This window comes from Psammomys obesus, unplaced genomic scaffold (assembly GCF_907164565.1).
Source record: "Psammomys obesus unplaced genomic scaffold, mPsaObe1.curated_primary_1811, whole genome shotgun sequence".
Lineage (NCBI taxonomy): Eukaryota > Metazoa > Chordata > Mammalia > Rodentia > Muridae > Psammomys > Psammomys obesus.
Window position 1 is genome coordinate 4502446 of NW_026596069.1, and position 25323 is coordinate 4527768.

General features: G+C 42.0%; 1 protein-coding gene across 2 annotated transcripts in view; it reads right to left on the bottom strand.

Annotated features, from left to right (window-relative positions):
- Positions 1–20812, bottom strand: part of Wdr33 (WD repeat domain 33) — a 105903-nt gene extending 85091 nt beyond the window's left edge. For both annotated transcript variants that reach the window (XM_055625428.1, XM_055625429.1), the window contains exon 1: positions 20635–20812. The gene's annotated coding sequence lies outside the window, so the exon portion shown is untranslated. The remainder of the gene's footprint in view (positions 1–20634) is intronic.
- Positions 20813–25323: the final 4511 nt, after the last annotated feature.

Here is a 25323-nt window from a genome sequence, read left to right on the forward strand (position 1 = left end):
AGGTCCTGAGTTCAATTCCCAGCAACCACATGGTGGCTCATGACCAACTGTAATGAGATCAAGTGCCCTCTTTTGATGTGCAGGCATACACGCAGGCAGAACAGTGTACACAAAATAAATTAAAACAAACAAAACAAAAAGGTTGATGGCAAAATACCTGTAATTTGAGATAGGAACAAGTCTCAAAAGTGCAAGACCACCCCTGGCTACTAGGCAAGTCAAAAGCCAACCAGTAATAAGTAAGATGCAAGGAAGAAAGTATAGAAGGGAAGGAGGGAGGAAGAAATGAAGGAAGGGAAAAAGGGAAGGAAAGACAGCAAGTTCTAGGACAGACAGACACACACAGTCACTGAGATTCTGTCTCAGAAAAATATATAAAATCAAATCAAATAAAAACTGTTCTGAGGCTGGGCAGTGGTGTGGTGGTACATGCCTTTAATCCCAGTACTTGAGAGGCACATGCATGCCCTGAGTTCCAGGCCAGCCCAGTCTATAGAGTGAGTTCCAGAGACAGCCAGGACTACACAAAGAAACCCTGGCTTTCAAAACAAAAAAAAAAACAAAAAAACAAAAACAAAAACAAAAACAAAACAAAAAGAAAAAAAAAAGAGTAACTATATTTCAAAATAAAATTCACTTCTCATAAGTAACATTAAATATTATTCATTTCTGTCATATGCTGCAAAACTTTTGTTAATAACTACAAGGAAGTTATTCCCCCCCACACACACCTTGTAAAAACCTTTATGTAAATATTTTACTACCCCCCAACTAGGTAAAACTCGTTTGTTTACATAAAGATCCTGCTGTGGTCCCAGGACTCAGTGATGTTCCTTTATGTAATTTCCTTCATTTTCTTTTAAATTACACAATCTAAAACTGTGAGGTTGGCCCCAGCAATGGGAAAAAAGTCACCACCTACTTTAAAATAAAACTCAAATGTGTTTCCTGCCCCAGGGTGCCTGCTCTTCCAGTTTTCTTAATAGTACAGCCTTCTTAACAAAAGCACAGCTCTGCCTTGTCGAGACACTAACTGGAGTGGTGCTGTCTTCTTTGTGACACCTCGATATTCTAAGGACCAGGAATAGCTCAGGGGATAAAGGTGCTCGCCACCATGCCTGATGATTTCCCAGGACCCACAGGGTGAAAAGGAAAGAACTCTCACAAGTTATCCTTTGATAATCCACCCACACAACACAGGAGGCATGGGCCCACCCACATATACACAATCAAGGAAAAGAAGTTTAGAAGTCTGACACTAAATTAAACAAAAACAAATCTCAGCATACAGTTACCCTGAGCAAGGTTCACATGTGCCTTAAAAGTTTCATCTTCAAGTCAGGCAATCATTAAATTACTTGGTGGTGGGAGGGCACAAAAAAGAGATTGAGATGACTTGAGCAGTACAATGCCCTGGCCTCAATCCCTAGTATCACACACACACACACTAACTGGGCACAGTGGTGTATTCATGTAATCTCAGCATTGGGAAGGTAGAGACAGGAAGGTAAACTTCTAATACACAATGAATTTGAGGCTAGTCTAGTCTACATGAGATTTTCTCAAAATGAGGGACAGAGAGAGGGACAAAAAAAAAATCAAATAAAATAACAAACTAAAGTTTTTAATTTCTTTTGGCAAATCTTTCAACAGCGCTTTTTTGTTGGTGTTCTGGCTGAACTGTGCCCCTCCCACTTCATTTATCAAAGCCCTAAATCCCAGTATCTCAGAATGTGATATTTAGCTTTAGGGTTCAAATTGAACCTGAACGGTAAAAGATTAGAACTCAGGCAATACAGAGTGATAGCCATGGGAGAACATAGGAAGTCAAATAGAAAATTGTAACCAAGAACCAACCCTGCTCACATATTAGGTTTCTAAGTTGTGATATTCAGAACTGTGAACAAATACTTTTCTATTATTTATATTACTAAGGCTGTGGTGCTTTGTTACGGCTCCTCTGGGCAATTTATAGAGCAGCAGTCAGAGTAAAGTGCCTGAACCTCCTGATTCTCCTCCATAGGAGGTGCCAAAAGATTTCAGCTGAGAGCAGAAAACCTGACATATAAATTTAAAGAACTGATAAAGAAAATGTGGTACATTGACATAATGGAACGCTACTCCGCTATTAAAACAAAGACATCATGAAATTTGCAGGCAAGTGGATGGGACCAAAAAATATCCTGAGTGAGGTAACCAGGCCCAGAAAGACATGCATGGTATGTACTCACTTATAAGTAGACCTTAGCCATAAAGTACAGGGAAGATGCTTGAATCTCACTCAGAAGAAGAAATAAAACAGACATCTGAAGTAGATGGAGGGAGAGCGCTGGGTGGGGAAGGGGTGAGGAATGTAATAGGGGTGGGGATCAGGTGTAGAGAGTTGTGGGGGAACCAAGAAAGAACAGAAATTGGTGGGGGGGCATCTCTAGGACAGGGGAGGTTCCTGGGAGTCTATGGGGATAACTCCTAGCAGTGGGGTTAGGAGCCTGAAGTGACCACCTCCTGTATCCAGGTGAGAATTCCAGCGGAAGGGGGACACACCAACCCACTCATAAAACCTTAACCCAAAACTTGTCTTGCCTAAAAAAAAGTGTAGGGGTAAAAATGGAGCAGAGATTGAGGAAATGGCAAATCAATGACTGCCCTAACTTGAGATTCACCCCAAGGGAGAGAGGCAACCCTTGACACTATTAATGATTCTGCTATACTTGCAGACAGGAGCCTAGCCTGTCTTCTGAGAGGCTTCATCTAGCAGCTGATAGAAACAGATGCAGAGACCCACAGCCAAATTAGGCGGGAACTTGTATGGAGTTCTTTGGAAGAGTGAGGAAGGCTAAAAGGAGACAGAGGGTTCAATGACACCACAAGAAGACCTGGGCCCATGATGACACACAGAGACTGAATCACCAACCAAGGAGCAAACATAGGCTGGACCTACAGCCCCTACACATATGAAACAGTGTGCAGCTTGGCTATCATATGGGACCCTAACAATGGGAGTAGGGGATGTCTCACCTGCCTCTGGATCCCTTTCCCCTAGCTGAGCTGTTGTCAGGCCTCAGTGGGAGAGGATATGTTTAGTCCTACTGGATCAGCGTGAACTGGGGGCCTCCCTTTCTCTTGAGAAGGAGATGGGAGAATGGGGGAAGAGATTTGAGAGGGTGGGACTGAGATAAGAGGAAGTGGGCTGGGATCAGGCTGTAAAGTGATTAAATAAAAAAGAAAAAATTTTAAAAAGAAAAATCAGTGACCCACAAAGAGAGAAACCTCAAGTCCTTAAAAGTTATCCTTCAAGCTTAACAATGGAACTAGATTAATCAAATGCAGAGAAACAGTAACTTCAGCCTTTTGAAAATTAAAGCTTCATACTCGCTGTAATACAGATACAGTACTAGAATGACAAAATACAACAAAAAGTTAGGCTTCTCCCAAACTTACTTTTCTCATAACTGACTGGGGGATGAGAGAGGTAGGCAGGTGGGTCGAACAGGAGACAAATTAGTTACATTGTTTCTGAATAATGTTAGGCAAATTATTTGTGTAACTAAACATCCAAACTGTTAAAGATAAAAATTCACCTAAACAACTAAATTGATTTTATCTTTCCCCTAAATACAAATCTGTAATGTCTCAAGCATCGAGCACAATTCTGTCAAGACTTTTCTTTATATTACCTACCTCAGGTAAAATCACATCATTCTGACTCACTAAATACAACATTCACTTTTAGAGAACAGTAGTTTTCAAGCTCCATGGTACCTGATCTATCCTATTTTTATAAAGCGGACATGTCCTGACTATACAAAATTCTACAAGTGGAAGAGGTAGGCATCTGATAAAGGACTTTAGTCCCAGCACTCAGGGAGCAGAGGGAGGCAGATCTCTGAGTTTAAGAACAGCCTGGTCTATTAAAGCAAGTTCTAGGACAGCCATGGCAACCCAAAGAAACCCTGTCTTGAAAAACAAAAACAAAACAAAACAAACAAACCAACAAAAGAGCCACCACCACGACCACTGGAAAAAAAATCATAAGCATAGCATAAGTCTTCAGGCTTTCAACTACTGTTCAGAATTAGACAAGCCACCTGTGGCTGTTTGAATGAAAATGGAAACAGCCCCACAGGCTCATACGCTTAAATGCTTGGCCCCCGGTCAGATCTTTCCTTTCCCTATCCTCTTTCCTCTCTCTATCTCCCTTCAACCTCAGTCAATTTCTCTGCATCTATTTTCTCAACCTGTAAAATAAAGTTAATGTAGATAACATAAAAAAGTTGTTTTGCTCAAAGGTACTTTTTTGCATAAATAAATAGATAGATAAATAAATAAATAAATAAATAAGTGGATGGGTGGAAAGGTAAATAAATAGGTGGATGAATAAATAAATAAATAGACAAGCAAGCAAGCAGGTAAATAGATAAATAAATGAGGGTCGGTTGGACAAGTAGGACTACCTAGGCTTAACTCTCCTTATTTTTAAGTGCAAGTTCTCAGCAGAATTATAATTGTTTGTCCCAACTACTCACAAAGTAAGTTCTCATATAATCTTAGACATATGATTCTACTATAGTATAGTTGCAGACAAAAGTATGTAAGAAGAATCATAAATGCAATTCTTTGTGAAGTTATGACTTTTTCACATTTTAGAATTATGCTGGACAGCAATTCATTCAGAGTCAAACATGGTAGATTACTAACCAGTGAGTCCCAACAAGCAAACAAAACACACAATTCATCGAGAGACCCTATAACCCTGTAATTACAGTAATAAAAGTTCTATGTGCAGGTGCTAAATAAGCTTCTAATACTAGAGCAACAGAAGTAGATAGCATGAGGGGCTGGAGAGATGGATCAGTGGTTAAAAACACTGGCTGCTCTTCCAGAGGACTTGGGTCCAACTCCCAGTACCAACATGGCAACTCCAGTTCCAGGGGATCCAAGACAGACAGACAGACATGCCACCCCACACATGTAGGCAAAATACCAATCCACATAAAATTAAAATAAATCGTTTTAAAAAGTAGAATGAATAGAAAGGAATTCACAAGAGATGAGAGGGAGAAGGAGCGTATGTGGGTAGGGGAGGAAGGACACAGCACTAACAGGATACACAGCATCCTGTCATCACATTGCAAATCTGGCCAGTCCATGACGTACACAGCATGTGGTTCTTCTCCTACCTAAGGGGCTGTTGGCCACCAGCTTACTAAAGTAGGCAGAAGAGGAAGGTGAGACTGCAAGGCTGGAGAACGACCACTCCGAGAAAACACTTCAGGGAGATTGTTCAACTTTAGTCACAGAGAATAAAGGCTATACCCCTTGGGGAGGTGGGGAGACTCCCAGGATAGATGTACATAATTAGTTAGAACTAGGCATTTAAAGGATGCATGATTTGCATTAAACAGCATGTGCCTATCATATGGACAGGAACACAGTACCTAATTATCCTATATGTGCAGGGAGGGGAGAAGTAGCAGGGAACTGTTTCAAAGGCCACATATCAGATGTGGTTATGGGCATCTATGCTTTAAGGACACTCTGCAGATGAGGCCAGGCAGATAGTAGGAGGCTCTGCTGGGGACAGGAGTCCTCCATCTATCACCGAACTCAGAATGGCTATCCAGACTGGGAGGACTACAACCCCAAATAGCAGGGTCCTTCCAACACCAGGGAGGCATAGGTGAATCTTTGTGAGTTTAAGGACAACCTGGTCTACAAATCGAGTACAGGACAACCAAGGAAGGTTACACAGAGAAACTGTCTCAGGAGGGCGGAAAAGATGTCAATCTGTCACCAAGAGTCTGAAAGTTTAGCTGGGCCATGGTGGTGCACACCTTTAATACCAATACTTGGGAGACTGAGGCAGGTGGATCTCTGTAAGGTCAGCCTGGTCCACAGAGTGAGTTCCAGGACAGCCAGGCCTAAAACAGAAAAAACCCTGATTCGAGAAAAGAGAGAGAGAGAAGAGACTGTGAGTCTGAAAGTTTAAAAGTACAGAAGAGGACTGGAGAGACACTGGACAGTTGGGTGGCTCACAACTGCCTGTAACTCCAGTCCCTAAGATCCAATGCATATATCCTCCACAGGCACCACATACATACATTCAGGATACACGGAGACACACTATACACATCAATTAAAAAAATTTTTTTTTTAAGTGTCCCCCCCACACACTTTTTTTAAAGTACAGAAGAACTCAAGAGTGATATGGAGGAAGTCAGCTCAGCGGATAAAGTGCTTGCCCTATAAGCAGCATGGACCCCCAGAAGCCATATAAGAGCTAGGCATAGTGACACACTTCTGTAACTCCAGCACTGGTGGAGACACAGACAGGTGAAGTCCGAGAGCTCACCGGCCAGCCAGTTTAGCAAAATAGGTGAGCTCCAGGTTCAGTGAGAAACTTTTTGTCTCAAAATATTAAGTGGAAGTCAGTGTGGTGCCACACGCCTTTATACCTAGCACTCAAGGAGGCAAGAGGCAAGCCTGGTCTACAAAGTCCAGTGCAGAAAAGGCTAAACAGAGAAACCCTGTCTCAAAAAAACAAAACAAAATTAAGTGGAAAATCTGGGCATGACAGCATGCATACACCTTTAATTCCAGTACTCTGGAGGCGGTGAGTTTGAAACCAGCCTGGTCTACACCCAGGACAAACAGGGCTACATAGAGAGAGGAGAACAACTGCATAAGAAACCTGCAAGTCAACCTCTGGCCTCCATACATGTGCATATAAATACATGTACATACACCCATATGATTCTACCCCCCCCCCACAAATATAAAGTGATGGAGGCTGCACTGCTACCATTACTACCACTATTCCCAGTATGGAAGCAATAGGAAACAGCACAATATTACAGCATAAATCAGCTTTTAAAAACCTAAAACAGGTGTGCTGTCAGCTATTACTGTAATCGCAATACCTGGAAGGTAGATTGGCAGTTTAATGTCATCCTTGGCTACGGAATACTGAATTCAAGGCCTCTCAGGGCTAAAGGAAACTATGTTGGAAAAAAAGCAACAAAAGTAACAGCTTAAGGTGAGAAAAAAACTTTGAAAGATACTTAAAGAAATATTAACTAAAGTCATCTCTCACTCACCCAGCCTATCTCAGACCATCATGTTTCCCCTAATAGAACATAATCCAAAAAATAAAAAAAAATAAAAAATGCCTAAACCACACATTTCAAACATTAACATCACAAAGTAGAGGAGATGTGGAAAATATCTATCTCATGGTTATTTACATTAAGCTCTCAGATTTTTGCAGATTACCATGAAGAAAAACCATACACAATAAAAGCATGTTTCACATTGGCTATAGGAGCACAGGCCTTTACTGCCGGCACTCAGAGGCAGTAGCAGGCAGGTTCAATGCTAGCCTGGCCTATAGACAGAATTCTAAGACAGCCAGGGCTACACTGAGAAATCCTGTCTCAAAAAGAAAAAAATATGTTTCACAAATAAGGTTTTATGCTTTCAAATGTGTAATTAAAAATAATTTGGGGACCACAGAAGATGACAATGCAGCCACTCCTGAGGAGATCTGATAGAGTAGGATCAGAAGGAAGGAAAGGAAGACCTCCTCTATCAGTAGACTTGGGGAGGGGCATGCATGGAGGAGGAGGAGGGAAAGCGGGATTGGGAGGGGAGGAGGAGGGGGCTTATGGGGGGATACAAAGTGAATAAAGTGTAATTAATAAAAATTTAAAAAAATTGGGGGCTTCAGAGATCATTAAGCAAGTAAAGTGCTTGCCTATCAGGACCAGAGTCTGGATCCCTGTACCCACGTAAAAGCCAAGGGAGCATGGCAGCCCACCTGTGATCCCCCAGAGTAAACTGGCTACCTGGCCTAGACGATCAACATGCTGCGGGTTAGTGAGATGCCCTGCCTCAGTCTGTCAAGTAGAGAGCAATAAAAAGAGTAATACAATGTCAACTTCTGTCCTCCACCCACATGTGGACACATATGCATGAATGTGTTTCCACACGCACAGTGCACACATACATGCAAAAAGCCCTTCAAAAATTGTTTGTTTTCCAAGACAAGGCTTCTCTCTAACCGCCCTGGGTGTCCTTCAACTCACTTTGCAAACGAGGATGGCCTTGAACACGCCTGCCTCTTGCCTCCCCAAGTGCTGGGATTAAAGGTGTGTGCCACCATGCATGCATGGCTCAAAAACAATTTTAATGTTTTTATATATACAGAGAGTGTGTGAGTGTGTATGTGTGTGTGTGTATACTCAAGCACCTACCTACCTGCCAGGAAGGGCTGGACAGATGGCTTAGCAGTAAACGTGGTTGTTACTTTAGAGAACTCAGGCTCCATCCCTAGAGCCCACATAATGGTTCACAACCACCCGTAACTCCAGTTCCAGGATATTCAATACCTTTGGACCTCCATGGGATTCCACTGCACACATGTGGTACATACACATTTGCACAGAAACATATACATGCACATAAAATATTCTTTTTTAAAATAAATATTGGAACTAGCTGGGCAGTGTGGCGGTACTCACTTTAATCCCAGCACCACTTTGGAGGCGGTGGCAGGCAGGTCTCTCAGCCTGGTCTACAGAGCAAGTTCCATGAGAGCCAGGGCTAAACACACACACACACACACACACACACACACCACCACCACCACCACCACCACCACCACCACCACTCAGGAGACTTAAATATTCCAAAAGGTCTATGTCAAGGTTACAGTCAGGTATTGGCCATCTAAGGTTCTTTGTTCTACAGGAAATTCCTGCTCCTTTTTCTTACTCCCAGTCCTTTTTTCTTTATATAAACAAAATGCTCTTTGTATAAATTTCTGATTTGTCTGGGCATGGTGAAGCAAGCATTTAATTGAACTCAGGAAGCAGAGGCAGGTAGGTTTCTGTAAATTTCAGGCTGGCCTGGTCTACACAGTGAGTTCTACGACAGCCAGAGCTACATAGTGAGTCTATTTAAAACAAACAAACAAACAAACAAACAAACAAAACCCTCCTGATTTGTTCAGGATTCCTATTTATGCTGTTTTTCACTTTATTTTTTTAAGTTACAAGGTCTCAATATGTAGACTGGGCTAGCCTGTGGACTCAGTGTGCCCTCCAAATTCTGACAAGACTATACACAAAACCAACACACCACTAAGAACAACAAATGTGCCTGAAGAGTGAAGAGCACACAGATACAGTCCCAGTATTTGAGAAGTAGAAGCAGGAAGGAAGATCAGGAGCTTGGCTACCTATAAAGTTACCTATGAGACAGGGAGGAAAAGAGGGTAGGTTTAACCATTAATTGATAATCCAGCAGAGAGGGTCCCAGAGTTAGTGGTCACATATAACAGAAACTGTTTCCAGAGGCAAAGCCAGCTGTCCCTCACAGGTAAGAAATATGCAGTCAAGGCTAGCACCCAGTTCCTCCTCTAGTCTCAGTAGACTAACTCTGAATTACACATGTGGATATATTAGTATACTGTGATGTTGTTCTGGTACAACAGGAACATTTTTAGGAAACAAGTGTTTGAAATAGTTTCCCCTGGCCTTCAACATAGTGTGTCCTTAGATATTTTAGAAGAGGAGGGAGAGTTGTCAGCTGTAGCAGCAGCTATTTTTAAATTACCCACCCAGGTTCTGGGCTGAATGATCAAACCTGAGATACCACCCCAAATGATATGTGAACCTTAATCTGTCAAGAAACTTTGAAGATGTCCAAACTGATGTGCAAGTAATGAAATTATCAACATAGTCAATTTCTTGGTTTTGTTTTAACACTAACAAATAGGAATCCTGCCTGGCATGGTGGCATATGCCTTTAACCCAATATGTATGAGACAAGGCAGGCCAGGCCAATCTCTGTGAGTTCAAGGCCATCCTAGTCTACATAATGAGACCCTGTATTAGGGAAAACAAAACAAAATAAATACACACACACACACACAAGAAAATTAAACAAAAGGAATCCTGAATAAACTGGGAATTTATAAAGAAACCATTCTAACTTATAGAGTCAAATAAGGAAGCCTTTAGTTAAACATGTAGAGTCTCCTCTCCCTACCCCCAGGTTCTTATTACTGTCTTTGCCTTTTCTGTTGCTTAGTCAGTAGATTCATTGCCTTCTTTCTATGAAAAATAATCTTCACAGAAAACTGGTTTAGTGCTCTGAGCTCTAAGGAAGTTTGAACTACTCAAGCTTTCATCTAGGCAGAAACGCTATGGGAAAAGTCTACATCTTTTTAATTCCTTCTTTTGTTTTGTTTTCTCATAGACTGGATTTTACACTAGAGCATCATGAACATTCTTCCCTATCCTCACCCTCCTTCTTCTAATAATTCCACATCTGGAGTTATTGTTGTTGTTGTTGTCATCGTTGTTTAAACATTTGTATTTATTATGTATACACCGTTCTGCCTGCATGTCAGAAAAGGGTGCCATATCTCATTACATATGGTTGTGAGTCACCATATGGTTGCCAGGAACTGAACTCAGCACCTCTGGAAGAGCAGCCAGTGCTCTTACCCTCCGAGCCATCTCTCCAGCCCTATTGATTGTTTTGGTACTGAAAACAAAACAAAACAAAACAAAACTGTTTTCTTATAAGTACCTTCATTTTTTCCCATTAAGTAATGCCTAATAAGTTGAAATATTCCAACCTATAATGTACTTCTCCATGGTAGTCCTTGCTTTCAAATTATTTTAAACAAGAAATCATCAGGTAGTGTAAGGGACTAAAAAGCTTCCATTTACAGCACCCCTCCGAGATCCCAAAAACTTTAGTGCCAGTTGTAGTTTCAGCAAAGCTTGCATCCAAACAGCAAGCAAAGGCCAGGGCTGGGCTGCCTGTCAATGCTTTCCGTACTGCATCTTCAGTCACACAAGCTTTCACAGACCTTACAAGCTAAATAAAAATTTAAGAAAACACTTACACAGGGTCCAGGTAAAAGTTCTAGCCACAAAAGACTAACCTGTGCACAACTCCCAGAACCCATGCAAAAGTGGAAGGAGAGATCCAACTCTTCAAAGTTGTCCAGTGACAAGCCCCACAACCATACACTGGCATGTGAATGCCCACACACAAATAATAAATAACATGGGCTGGAGAGATGGCTCAGTGGTTAAGAGTGCTGTCTGCTCTTCCAGAGGACCTGGGTTCAATTTCCAGCACCTACGTGACAGCTCACAACTGTCTGTAATGCCAATTCCTAGGGATCTGACACTTTCACACTTATGCACATAAAATAAAAATTCAAAAAAATAACATTTAAAAAAAAGCATATCAGAGCTGGGCAAGGTAGTGGTGCATGCCTCTAATCCCAGCACCACCACATCTGGTGAGATATCCTTTCCAAGTATTTTCTTATAATCTATGGCTTTTCTTACTTTTCAAACTAAATTTTATCTATTTGTTTATATTTATGTTTGAAGTAGCGGAGATCAAACCCAGGTCCTTGAACACAAATAGACTAGCATGCCTAACACTGAGATCTAAAGTTATTTTGAACATTATGCATATATAAATTTAAAAAAGAAATTTGTTTTAGGGGTTTGGAGAGATGGTTCCAAGTTAGATTCTCAACAAGATCAGTAGGTTCATAATTCCAGCTCCAAGGGACCCAACACCTACTTCTGGTATCTACACTCAAACATGTGCAAGCACACCCATATACACATAGTTAAAATTAATTTTTAATATTTCATTTTATGCAGTATGTCTCTGTATTTTAATAAACCCAGTTTCACCAGGCACAATGGTGCATGCCTGTAATCCTTGCACTCTGGGAGGCAAAGGCAGGTCGATCTGTGAGTTTGAGGCCAGCCTGGTCAACAAAACAAATCCAAGACAGCTAAGGCTATGAAAAGAAACCCTGTCTCGAAAAACAAAAAACCAACCAAACAAGTTCAGTATCATTTTCAGCTACACAGTGTGGCTGAGATAAGCCTAGGATGACACCTATCATACTTATATTCTCTGTGTGTGTATCATCTCTCTCTCCACACACACGAGAAAGAACTTTACTGTTCCTTGTATCAGTCTCTAACACTAATCTTAACCACAGCAACCACTGGAATGTTTTTCATCATTAAAGTATATTTTCACAAACACCATACAACCAAAAATTGTACCTTGTAAAGCCTTTGAGCCTAGCATTTTTCATTTACAATGATGTTTTAAAGAATCAACCATGTTTTAATTATTCCTTTCTTTTATTGCTAAGGTCTATGGTAATAACCAAAGTTTACCCACTTACTAGAAACACTTGGAGTGTATACTGTATTCAGCAATTTGAATTGAACTACTATAAACTCTAGTACAGATTCCTCTGTGAATGAGTTTTTTTTCTAGATGCTTTCTCTGTGTAGCCTGCTTTGTAGATGAGGCTGGCCTTGAACTCACAGAGATCTGTCTACCTCTGCCTGCCTGAGCGCAGGGATTACAGGTGTGCACCACCACACCCAGAAAATGTATATTTCTTTTCCTAGAGTAAAAAAAACTAGAACTGAAACTTGAGTCATTTGAATTTGTGATTAATCTTCTGAAAAACTGCCACGCTACTTTCAAAACCAGTACTTTACCATTGGTCTACCCTGTATTTCATCCCCAGAACCATAAACAGAATATCCTAAAGAATAAGGCAGATTGAAAACAAATTTCCATTGTTTTCAGAGGGTTTTTAAGAATTGGAATTCGGCTGGACATGGCAGCACAGACCTTCAATCCTAGCAATCCCAGGGCAAAGGCAGGCAGATCTCTGAACTTCTAAGCCAGCCTGGCCAACACAGTAGATTCCAGGCTATTAAAGGGCTACATAATAAGACTCTGTCACAAAGGTAGGGACAGAGATAGGAAGGAGGAGGGGGAGAAGAAGAAACATGGAAATGGAGGTGTGAGGGGGCGTTTAAAAGCAGTTAAGTACCCTGGATGTTTTAAGATGGCGTAGCAGACTATACACCATGTAGCAGAACAGAGACTACCATCAAATGAAAGTTCTGACAGATTAACCCACATAGTGTAGCAGTCACCAAGTTAGGCAGAAATGACTTACATTGGAACTTACAACTGGTCATAGCACCATTTTCTCAGAGCTATAAACCATTAAAAGTCACAGCTCCCTTGGCCATCTGAGTTCTATGATATGTTGTTCTAAAATTTTTGTTCACAATTCTTTAGCCCTCCTGATGCTATTAGCTCTTGTGATTGTAGTCTGATGTAGTTTGCTTTTTGGTTAATTTTGGTGGTCTGTATTTTAACAAAATTAAGTTCTTCCAAGTCACCACTTTTCGACCATACAACTGCTTGTGGTATCTCATTAGTATTTTAACATCTGTAAAATCTTCTCTAAAATTCTTCCCTTTCATTCCTGATATTGTGTCCCATTAAAATATACCAGCACACAAAGGACCACATAAACAAATTTGGGGGCTAGAGAGATGGCTAAGAGGTTAAGAGGCTGTTCTTCCAGAGGTCCTGAGTTCAATTCCCAGCAACCACATGGTGGCTCATAACCATCTATAATGAGATCTGGTGCCCTCTTCTGGCCTGCACATGCAGGCAGAATACTGTATAAGTAATAAATAAAATAATAAATTAAAAAAAAAACAAGTTTGGTATTTTACTATTAAAAATGAAAATCCTTATGGCTTAGTAAAGTCACAGCCACTCTAACATAGCATAAAACATTACTTTTTTGTAATTTGTAAAAATGCTGGTATAAGCAAATCTATGTTGCCAGGTACATAAAAATATAGCACACACAATTCTGAATTACTTACAACACATAATACTTGACAACAATAATAAATAACTACAGCACTAGAGGCTTATGTATACTATACAATATTCTATTTAGCAGGTACTTCTATTTAAAGGGAAAATATATGTACGTACATATGTATGTAATATGCATACATTATACACACACACACACACACACACACACGTATATATTCTAGGCCCAATGGACCATGCCTAGCATTTGAGAAACTGGGCAAAATGATAACTGAATTTCAAGGACAGCATTAGCCACTTAGATAAAAATAAATAAAAGCTCAAAGTGTACTTTATTATGCCAGCAAAAGTTTCATGCCCTGTATGCTGACTGTGTTACAAGATCGTGTAGCGGTTTAATTCTTTAATCCCAGCACTCAAGAGGCAAATGGCACTCACTTATCTCTGTGAGTTCCAGGCCAGCCTGGTCTACACAGTGAGTTCCAGGATAGCCAGAGCTTCCTACATAGGATAGGTCTCACTAGACCTCGCCTCAAAAACACAAGCGACCAACCAACAGGCCAACTGACTGACCAATGGACGAAGAGATGGAATAAAAACCAAACAAACAAAAACCCAAAAAGAAGTAATGTAGTTTTACTGCTATATCATGAGAGCGGACTGTAAGCAAAATCTGTGCTGTTCATGCAGTGACAGAAATCACCTCAAGGAGCAGAGTTGGCACACTCCTTTAATCCCAGCTCTTGGAAGACGGAGGCAGACAAATCTCTGAGTTTGAGGCCAGGCTGGTTACAGAGTGAGTTCAAGACAACCACAGATATATAGAAAAACCCTGTCCTGAAAAATCAACCAAACAACAAAAATGAGCTACCTACTGGGTCAGACATGGTGGTGTCCCTATAATCCTAGTGCTCAAGAGACAGGTAGAAAAACAGAAATATGAATCAATTTAAGCTACGTAGGAAAACTCTATTTAAAACCAAAGAAAAAAAGACTAAAAAAGCAGGCTAGAGATGGCTCAGTGGTTAAGTGTTTCTTGTTCTTCCAGTACATCTGAGTTCAGTTCCCAGCACCCACATCAGGTGGCTTACCACTTTCCCACCAGTAACTGTAAGTCCATGGGATTCAATATACTCTTCTAGAATCTGTGGACACTGCATAAAACACATAAACATAATTAAAAACTAAAACTTAATCTTTTAATAAAAATTTAAAAAGCAGCCATAGCAGTACATACCTTTTTTGTAAAGGCCTACTTTTATTATTTTTGATTATTTATATGTGTATGTTTCTCTGTGTGGGTGTGTTGCGGTATTCAAGGAGGCTTCAGATTTTCCCTGGAGCTGGAGTTACAGGTGGTTAATGAGCCACTCAACATGGGTCCTGGGGATCCAAGTCCTCTGAAAGAGCAGTACAAGGTCTTTTAAATCTATCTTACCTGTCTGAGTGCTTTGCCTGCAATATATACATATGTGTAATATGTGTATGCTTAGGGCCCAGAGGTCAGAATATGGCACAGAACACCAGGAATTGAAGTTACAAACAGTCTGTGAACCATGTAAGTGTCGGTCAATGAAACCATGCCCTCTGTGGGAACCAGTGCTCCTAACTGAACTATCAGTACTACACTCTAATTCCAGCACTGCTTGAGACCCAGAAGGTTCTCTAAATTCAAGGCTGACCTGGTTTACAGAGAACCTGTCTCAAAACAAACAGACGGGTGTGGGGCTGACTGAGACTCATTTTAAAATGAGACAGAGCGGGCCAGGTGTGGGTGATCATGTATACCTTTAAACTCAGGAGGTGGAGGCAGGCAGATCTTTTATGAGCTAAAGGGCACATAGTAAGACTCTGTGAGACAGAAAAAAAGACCAGAACAGAGACAGGCAGACATAGAGGTGCAAGCCTTTAATCCAGCACTAGGGAGACAGAGGAAGCAACCTCTGTGAGTTTAAGAATTTTAAGTTTAAGCAAATTCCAGGACTATACAGTAAAACCCTGTCTCAAAAATAAATAAGGGAGAGAGGAAGACCACTAACTCTACCTCTCTCACTTTCATGTGCAGACATGAGCAATGCCACAAGAGCACATAAAAAGAATAAAAAAAAAAAGTTAAGTATATCTAATTTAATTATTTTTAGTACTTTTAAAAATTAATGATATGAAGTAAAATTGCATGTTTTCTTGTACCTCCTAGTGCAGTGGTTCTCAACCTTCCTCATGCTTTAATATATTCCTCGTGTTGTGGTGGCTACTTCGTAACTGTAATCTTGCAACTGTTAGGAATCATAATGGGAATAACTGTATTTTCCAATGGTCTTAGGCTACCCCTATGGGTCATTTGACTTTGGAAGGGGCCATGACCTCACAGGTTGAGAACTGCTGTACTAGTGGGAAAGTGGTAGCATGTTTGGTCCTGATGTTTTTTCCATTACTGGTTTTACAAAGTAAATACAAGTATACAGTCAAAAGGGCTAATGATGAGCCAGACATGATTGTATATACACCTGTAATACCAGCATTTAGGACTCTGAGGCAGGAGAACCATGACTAAGCACAGTAATATACCAAGAGCATATCTTAAGAAGTAAATGAAGGGGGTGGGGAGAAGTCTCCGCAGTTAACACTTGTTACTCTTGCATAGTACTTGGGTGTAGTTCCCAGCACCCATGTGGTGGCTCACACCCATCCCTAACTGCAGTTCTGTAACTACTTGTCTGACCTCTGCAGGAACCAAGCATGCATGTGTGGTTGGTGCACATACATATATACATATACATATATACATACACACACATACATACATACATACATACATACATACATACATACATACATTTAGACAAAATATCCATAAGCACAATTTTCAAATGGTAAAAAACAAATGAAAGAAAAATTAGCTGGGCGGTGGTGGTACATGCCTTTAATCTCAGCATTCAGGAGACAGAGGCCAGCCTGTTCTACAAAGTGCGTTTCAGGACAGCCAAGGCTACCTTGTCTCCTAAAACCAAAGGGGAAGACAAGGACAGAGAGAGACAAAGGGAGAGAGAGTGAATCGCCACGAGTTTAGGGCCAGCCTGGGCTAAGATTTCTAGGATAGCCTAGCCTGAACTGTAAGATGCCCTGTCTCAAACAAAAACAAACAAACAAACAAACCTTCCTAAATAAAGAAAATACACAAAGTCAGGAAAATGAAAACTAAATCTGCTGTGAGACTTTCTCTCCAATCAAAAAGGGCAAAAATAAATAAATAAATGAAAAGCTAGCTGGAGAGACAGCACAAAGGTTAAAAAGCTCTGCTTTTTGTTTTTTTTTTTTTTCTTCCAAAGAACCTGGGTTCAATTCCCAGCAACCCATGGCAGCTAACAATCATGGGTCCAAGCTTCCTGGGGCACTTCACACATATGGAACACTGACATACACCCATAAACGAAAGAAATTAAATAAACTGGACAGTGGTGGTGGAGAAGGCCTTTAATCCCAGCACTGTGGATGTAGAGGTAGGCAGATGTCTGTGAGTTCCAGACCACCCAGATCAACATAGTGAGACCCTGACTCAACAACAACAAAAATGATGGAAAGGATGTGAGAGAAGAAAGCTATTTCAAATTTGTTGATAGGAATGTAGACATCTGTAGGCACAATGGAATTCCTCAAAAACTGAAAAGAAATTATGACCCAGCCATCCCACTCCTAAGTATGCATAACCTATAACCTTTGATTTACATACCAGAGCTATTTGCACACCTTGTGCTATTCACAATAGCCAGGAAAAGAACCCAACTTAAGATACCCATCAACAAATGAATGAAGGCAAAGTGGGAAGCAAAAGAACTCATGACCAAGTTGATTTTTTTTTTTTTTTTTTTTTTGAGACAGGGTTTCTCTATGCAACTCTGGCTGTCCTGGACTTGACTTGTAAACCAGGCTGGCCTCTGCCTCCCAGAGTGCTGGGATTACACATGTGCACCACTTTTTTCACGACAGGGTTTGTATGGCTGTCCTACACTCACTTTGTAGACCAGGCTGGGCTCAAACTCAGAGATCTACCATCTGGCCTCCCAAATGCTGGAATAAAGGTGTGCTCCACCATCTAAATGTAGATTTTTAATAATAATTTTTTAAAAAACCCTTTTGATAGTGACCATTTAGCTTCAATCCTACTTTACCTAAAAATGTAAAACACAAGTAAAATACCAAATTTATGATAAATAACCTCAAAGGATTACATAAATGCATTCCTATAAACATAAAACCTTTGAATAATATCTTTGTCAGTTATGAAACTTTAATAACTTCATTTTTCATTCTGAAATACAATAATTAACTAATATCTACCAAAACCAACCAAACAAACAAAAAGTAATAAGTAAGGAAAAATACTTTTTGTTACTTAGCAAAGAAAGCTCTGATTATAGGATTTAAGAAGTCAGTAAAAGGGCTGGAGCGATGGCTCTGTGGTTAAGAGCACTAGCTGCTCTTCCAGAGGACCCAGTTTCAATTCCCAGCACCCACATGGCAGCTCACAACTGTCTATAACCCTGTTCCAGAGGATCTGACATCCTCACAGACATACATACAGCCAAAACACCAATGTACATTAAATAAAAATAAATAATTTTTTTAAAGTCAGTAAAAATATTATTAAAGGTTTAGGTCACGATGACAAAATTAGTCACTTTGTCATTTTGTATTTTTAATCAACAAAAGAAAGGAATGGGAAATAAGCTTTCAGCCTCATAAATAACATTTTTCTGTTTGTTTTTTTTTCCCTTGGTTTTTCAAGACACAATTTCTCTGTGTAGCCCTGACTGTCCTGGAGCTTTCACTATAGACCAGGCTGGCTCAAACTCGGGAAATCTGCCTGCCTCTCCCTCAAATGCTGGGATTAAAGGCATGTGTACCACCACTGCCTGCCAAATTTACTATTTCTTTTTCCCCAAGACCCGCTATTAGCTCTGTGTAGCCTTGGCTGTCCTGGACTCCCTTTGCCAAACAGGCTGCCTCAAACTTTCAGAAATCTGCCTGCCTCTGCCTCCCCAAATGCTGGGATTACAGGCCTGTGCCACCACGCCCCACTAACACTTTTTCTAATGCAATATGATGTAAACCAACTTTCTACCAAAATCCTCCATAGGATTGTCAAAATTGTCAAAATTTTTCAAGTATCTATAGTAAATGAACTAAATACAGTATGTCAAGTTTTGGCTCAAACCCAAATCTATAGAGTATTTCACCTTCTACTGGATAAGGAAAGGAATTAAAATGGCAGAAGTACTTAATAGTAACAAAAGGTGGGTTCCAAATGCAATTAAGATTAGAAAAGAAAAATGCCACTAGGGAAACAATTAAAATGTTTTCTTTTAACAGTCACTAAGTGCTTTGTTTGGGTTACACATTCATAAGCAAAAATCTGCCTGCATTAAATCCAGAGTGTACATGGAAGTTTGTTCCCAAGAGGTGTATGCAACCACTGTGGTTTGGTTCCTATTTTCCAAAACTCCGGAACAGCTAAGGCCTCCTCCCGTCTAGAAACTAAAGCATTCCTGGCTGGCAGTCCTTACTTGCACATGTTAACACACTTTCCTGACTTTGATTCTCAACCCAAGGAGGTAATCCACCCACCAATCCCAAGAGTTATAACCAAATATTAACAACTTACTTTCTTTAAAACAAAAATAAACACAAGAACGTGACCCAACAGATGGCTCAGCGGTTAAAGCAGCTACTGCAACCCAAGCTCAAGCAAGAATTACTTGGAAGAGCGTTCTCCCGCAAACTGTCCACTGACCTACACGAGCGGATGCGAGCAAGCGCGTGCACGTAAACACACACACACACACACACACACACACACACGTGTGTGTGTGTGTGTCTGTGTACTCGTCTTTATTAAAACAAAACAAAAAGGCACAGGAAGTCTAGAACAGGTGTGATGCCCCACACCTGCAATCCCATCACTCGGGAAGTAGAAGCAGGAGGATCAAAGAGTTAAGGCCTGGTCAGGTTCAGAGCAAGTTAGTGGCAGCCTGGGTTATAGCCAAATCTAGTGGGGCTCAGGCTCGTCATCCCTTAAATTGGGAGAATGAGACAGGATGATTACCGATGAGTTCGAAACTTAGGCTACATAGTGAGTTTTCTACGGCAGCCTGTCTATCAAAAGGAAAAAAAAAAAATCAAATCAAACCAAAACAAACAAAAAAGGACCGCTAGCCTAGCCAGGTAGCGAGCTCTTGTAATCTCTTGCTTGTGCCTGGCAGGTGGAAGACTGGAAATTCGAGGCCAACATAGGCAATACAACTAGACCAGTTTCAAAGAAATGGGGAAAAGGAGAAAAGGAAACCAGAGACCCTTTTTAATACCATAAACATCTAGTTGCCAGGAGGGCTTTTGCCCCCCACATATTGAGACCAGTGTTTAATTTCCAGACGGAAATGGAGACTTACTGCTTAATGGGACATTTGTAAGGAGCCAGCTAGGAATGAAACTCGTGCAAAAGAGCAAGCCTCTGCCTTTCTCCCCGCCCCCGACATGGACCTCAAGTTTAGAAAGCACCCAGCCTCAATCTCCAGCTGTTTCCCCGGATTCCCAGGAACTTCTCCAGCCCCCTCCTGGGCAGCCCTCAAAGCCGCACTCCATTCCACTCCCCTCCCGTCCCAACGCGCTTCCTTCCTCCGAACTTCGCGTCTCTGCGGCCGGCCTGGCAGTCTCGGCTGGGCCTACGCTGCCTCACGGCCCCCTCCGCACAGCCCCTCCGCCGGGACCCCCCACCAGCCGCGGCCGACCGTGCGGACGTCCGTTCTCCTCTCTCCCGCGACCTGTCCCACTCCGGACCCCCGAAGCACGCAACGGCCGGGCCCGAAAATGGCGGAGCGCGGCCGCCGGCGGCGCTTACAGGCCCCGCCGCGCACTCACCGTGGTGGGCCAGGAGGAGCTCCCAACCGCGAGCGCGGCGACCCTCGGCGCCGCAGGGAACGCCTCTACGGTCTGGTCCTCTTCCCTTCTCCCCACTCTCAATTCCTCTCCTTCAAAGATGCAGCCGCCATCTTCCCCGAGGAGCCACTGAGCGTACGCCTGTGCGTCATCGCGGCCTCACGGCGCTACGTCACGCGCTCCTATGCCGCAGGTCTACCGGGGGCTTAAGTAGAGCATGCGCGCAGGTGAGGGGTGGAGACTAGATCTCTGGCGCCCAAAGGTTTGCGTTTGTCTTGGCGGCTGTACGAAGTATCCTAACCCCGGGGCCTTTCGCCTTACCGACTTTCTTCACCTTGTGAGCTATCCTGGATGCTCTCAAAACATCTCATTTTACAAAACTAAATAAGACGCTCGTTTAAGCCGGGCTTGACGGCTGATGCTTGTAACCGGAGCATTTAAGAGGCTGCGACAGGAGGATTACCAGGAATTCAGGGCCTTTCTCCAAAAACCAGAGGAGCCTGCTTCTCACAGGCTCCTGCTTAATCGGTAAAGGTGTTGAGGTCGGCCTAGCCTGACTGCCTTAGCTTGACCCTCGGTCCTACATGGTGGGAAACAAACAGATTCTCCCCTGACAACTGGCAACCTTGGTGTGCACATATACAAAAAATATTATAATTAATAGAAAGGCATATAGGTGTTGCTCGTTTGGTCAAGTGTTTGCCTAGCATAAAATCCCAGGGTTCTCTTTAGGACTGCATAAACTGGATGTGACAGCCTATCAAGTGGGAGCAGGAGGGTCAGAAGTTCAAAGACATCCTTGAATACACAAATTCAAAGTCTTAGAAAAAAACTAACCTTATCCACAAAAAGAAACATAGAAACCAAAGAAAAATAACTCTACAAGGTAATTTTGTAAAACGGGTGTGCCACATTGTGCCCTAACCATTGCTGGCGGTAGCAGCGCACAGGCCTAGATGGCCTGGGTCTTATTCCTAATTCAAGTGAGCACAGCACTTGACTGTAAGTCTGTGTTACTTGGTGAATGTAATGAAAGCACGTAGGGGCTGGAGAGATGACTCAGAGGTTTGGAGTACATAATGTTCTTGCAAAGGACTTGAGTCTCCCTACTGTAGCCCTGACTGGCCTGGGCTCAATATGCCAGCTTGGCCTCAAACTCAGATAGCCACGTGCCTCTCAAGTGCTGAAATTAAAGATACACTCTGCCATATCCACCCTTAAATGGTTTTGTGTGGTGAAAAAGAATATATATATGCAGAAAACAATTGAGGAAGACACCTTTTACCTTTAGCCTCTAGACACACATATACACACAAATACACACAGACTGAAAACAGGACAGAAACTGTAAGCACTGCAAAGCTCTACAAAAAGTCTGCATTAGTCAAAGTCACTTTTAAATAATGAAATTGCTTCCTAACTGTCCTCCCCTACTTGTCCTTTTCAGTCTTGCCCTGGATAGATGACATGTCCAACTGGAATCATTTGGGAAGACAGAACCTCCGCTGAAAAAATGCCCCCACCAGACTGGCCAATAGGCAAGCTTGTGGTACTTTCTTGATTGACTGATGGCGAAGGGCCCAGCTGGCTGTGGGCAGTACCAACAGCGGCTGTGGTCCTGCGTGCAAAAACAGGCTAAGCAAGCTTTGAAGAACAAGCCAGTAAGTAGCACTCTTCTCTGGTTTCTGTATCACTTCCTTTCTCCAGGTTCCTGCCTTGGATTCCTGCTCTGACTTCTCTCAGGGCATGAGGGATTGTAATCTGGAAATGTAAGCAAAATAAATCCTTTCTTCCTCAAATTTCTTTTGGATATGGCATTTTACCACAGCATTAGAAACCCTAAGACACTATGGTTCTGAGGCATTGGAGTCCTTGACACAGCTTTGCTTGTCAATAACACATATTCACTAAGGACTTTATCTGCTCCCCATAGCAGATAAACCAGGCATGCTGGGATGTGCCCATATACAGCACCTGGGACACAAGAGACGGAAGAGGCATTCAAGACAATCCTTGGCTACTGGGCAGTTGGAGGCTATCATTGGCTACAAGAGGTTAGGTGCTCCCTTGGATTCTGAATCTAGGTGCAAAGACAGCCTGACACATTCCTCAGTTGGCAGATGTGTGAAAATAAGGAGCAATCAGAAGCCAACAGGCTATGGTATATGGACAGCCATGAAAGAGTGATACAGGTGAAAGCTACAAAGAACCTGTGCACATCTCCTGAATGCCCGTTTTCAGCTGTTTCTGCAACCGTACATGACCCAAGGTGTAGAAGTTATTTAAGTGAATTCAGTGGTCACCTTTACAAAATACGAAGTATATTTCATTTTTAAACTTTCTGTTTGATTGAGGTTTTTTGTTTTTTGTTTGTTTGTTTGAGACAGGGTTTCTTGGTGTAGCCCTGGCTGTCCTGGAACTCACTTTGTATACCAGGCTGGCCTCAAGCTCAAGAGATCTACCTGCCTCTGCCTTTGCACCACTGTGCTGCAGCCTTAATTTTTGAATTCTTAAGGATTTTGATTTGAATTGTGTGTGTGGGTGTCTGTATGGATGTTCACACACATGAATGCAGGTGTCCTTGGAAGCCGTAAGTGTCAGATCCCCCAGAGTTGTAATCACGTGATAAGCCACCCAACAAGAGTCCTCAGAACTGACCTGGGGTCCTCTACAAGAACAGTATGCACTCTCAACTACTGAGCCATCTCTGTAGTCCTTTGTTTTTAAAATTTAAAGTAGTATTTATTGTGTGTGTTTGTGTGTCATTGCAATCAAGATGGAGCAGAGGGGCCAAAACTGCCCCTGAAACTAGCAGCTGAACTTGGTAATATGTAAGCATCTCCCACATGAAGGCCTGAAGGGTGTAGGAAGAGCAGCCAAGACTTGGTATCATAGCAAGGGTAGAGTCCTTGCAATAGGCAGGCCATTGGTAAGGGTGCAGCCTCCTTAATGTGAAGCCCAGTACTGAAGGGCTCAGGCAACTGGTGAAGGTGTAACCTCAATTGCAGTAAACATTCCAGCATACTAGTGATACCAATTCCGTGGAATAAACAAGAGCAGCAGCAAGTGTGGTGGAAGGGAGTTGGCCAGGACAAGCTATGTGGTCTGTGGAAGGTAAAATGGTAGAGTTGGAGCTTCACAAGGCCTTTGCAGCCCAGACTAGGAGTGAATCCCAGGAAGAGGAAGTTATAGGTGCTCTGAGTTGCCATGTGAGTGCTGGGAATCTAATTCAGGTCCAGTACTTGCAAGATGAGCAAGCAAGTGCTCTTAGCCACTCTGCCATCTCTCCAACCCCACATCCTCTGCAAGAACAAAAAATGCTATTAGTCAATCATGGTGGTGCACACCATTAACCCCAGCACTCAGGAGGCAGAGGCAGGTGCATCTCTGTGATTTCGAAGCCAGCTTTGTCTACAAAGCAAGTCCTGAACAGCCAGAGCTCTGTTATACAGAGAAACCCTGTCTCAACAAAACAAAACAAAGTTATTAGCTGAGTCTTCTCTAAAGCCCCAACTGATGGGCTTTTATTTATTTGCTTATTTGGTTTGGTTTGGGAGGCCAGTGGTTTGAGGTAAAATCACTCTGTAACCTTAACAGCCCTGGAGCTCACTTTGTAAACCAGGCAGGCCTTGAACTCACAGAGATCTGCTTGTCTCTGCCTCCCAAGTGCTGGGAATAAAGGTGTGAGCAATGCCCAGCACTGAACTGTATTTATATTGTGATAATAATATGAACATGATATTTAGTATAAAAAAGGAGTGGTTATTAGATTTTTTAAAGTATTTACTGGTTTTGTTGTTTCTTTGAGCCAGGGTCTACGTATTTCTGGCTCTCTTGAAACTATGTAGAATCACCTGTCATCAAACCCACAGAGATCTGTCTGCCACTAGATCCCAAGTTCTGGAATTAAAGGTATTAAAGTCCTTTGTTTTATGTGTAGGTATTTTTCCTGCATAAACTTGCATGCAGTGCCCACAGAGACCTGAAACTGGAGTTCAAATGGTTAGCAGTCACCGGATGGGTGCTGGGAATCAAACACTGATCCCCGGGAAGCAGCTGGTGTTAACTGTTGAGCCATCTCTCCAACTCAAGTTATTAGTTTATGTGTCTCACTGACAAATTCTGCTATTTACTTGTTTTTTGTCAACTTCACACAAATTAGTCATCTAAAAAGGAATCACAATTGAAAAGAATGACCTATGGGCAAGTCTCTGGGGGCCTTTTCGTGATTGATGGTAGTGCCACACCTGGGCAGGATGTCCTAGGTTATGTAAAAGCAAGCTGGGTGCAAGCAAGCCAGTGAGCAGTGTTCTTCCATGGCTCCGCTTCAGCTCCTGCCTCCTGATTTCTCTCAGTCGTATTTTAGTCTGAGACCTGGGATGGGTAAATCGAATAAACCCTGCCCTACCACGTAATGATTAATATTTTATCAAAGCCACTAAAACCTAAATTAGGACAGCTAGCCTTCAGGAAGCCCTGAATTGGGTTTGAGCCTGGACATATAAACAAGATATGGTAATGCGAGTCTGTAACGCAGTAGGTGGAGGCTAGACAGTCAGTTCAGTCAGCCTTGACTATGAACACAGAATGTGGAGACTCGGACTTAAAAAAAAAATTAAAAAGGAAGGGAGATTAATTATACATACTGTTCCAGAGGTTACAATCCACGGT